The sequence below is a fragment of the Octodon degus genome, unplaced genomic scaffold (genome assembly GCF_000260255.1).
Source record: "Octodon degus isolate 3935 unplaced genomic scaffold, OctDeg1.0 scaffold00029, whole genome shotgun sequence".
Lineage (NCBI taxonomy): Eukaryota > Metazoa > Chordata > Mammalia > Rodentia > Octodontidae > Octodon > Octodon degus.
This window is the reverse complement of record NW_004524605.1, coordinates 11,936,180-11,937,152: the sequence shown is the minus strand read 5'-3', so window position 1 is coordinate 11,937,152 and position 973 is coordinate 11,936,180. Positions and strand designations below refer to the sequence as shown.

The window sequence follows — 973 nt, the reverse complement described above, 5'->3', positions numbered from 1 at the left end:
TTGCTTCGCTTATGCTGACCCAACCACATCCTCATTAGGAAGACGCTTAGCACTTTGGTCGGTTTAGGAAGTCTCATGATTTGGGGACAAGGGAAATCAATAAAAATGTTGGAACATTCTGAAATATTAGGATTTTAGGGGATCACAGAGTGTGGTAGCTTCTTATTGAAATGATTTTTCAAACTATTTTATCAAAGTACTATTTGTGTGTTATTTTAAAATGCAAAAGCTAATAAAAAAAAAACTTGAAAAAAATAGAAAGAAGCATCTCTTTTTTCATCTCTTCCAATGCCCGCATCCGAGGACAATAATATCTACCCTGGAGTTCATTTCTTCTAGTGTTTGCTTTTGTGTTTCCAATTAACGTGATTAAATTATAGCTATGCATTTTTCATATGACTTTCTACTACGGAGGATGAGGACTGTGCTTTCTGACATCACCAGGTACTCTTCTATCCCCGCTCCCCTCTACTTCCTCTTTCTTTTGATATGGTTTCATTTCATTTTTTAATTAAATCTGTAGCTACATGTGGTTTCCAAAATGATTATTATGACGATGCAAATACAGCTCACTACTAAGCCAAGTCAGTACTACGATTTCAATTTTATTGCATTTCAGTGTTTCATTTTTCCTGTAGTTAATTGTTTCTTTGATTCTTTAGATGTTTATTTAGCTTTCAATGAAAGCTGCTTTTTCAGGCACTCTAATTTTCCACTTCTAGAATACTGGCTTTGGCTGGAAGAAAAGGAGTAAAGTAATTCTTCCCTCTAAGTCTCCTCTCTGCAGGAGCACCCCAGTAGGACACAGTGCTGAGTGCCTCACACATTCTCTTCAAATGGCTCCACAGGCCATGTGGTGCAGATGTTGCTTCAGAGCTACAAGTCCTTCCAGTCAGGGGCACAAAAACATACAGTGGAGGCAGTACTTCTGGATCTTCTTTTGCACAGTAAGATAAGAAGTGTTTCAAATAAT

The 973-nt window shown here is 37.3% G+C and overlaps 1 protein-coding gene across 1 annotated transcript in view; it reads right to left on the bottom strand.

Moving 5' to 3' along the window:
* The window catches only part of Sgcd (sarcoglycan delta), a 645,238-nt gene that overhangs the window by 585,697 nt on the left and 58,568 nt on the right, over positions 1-973 (bottom strand). The gene's annotated exons all lie outside the window — the stretch shown is intronic.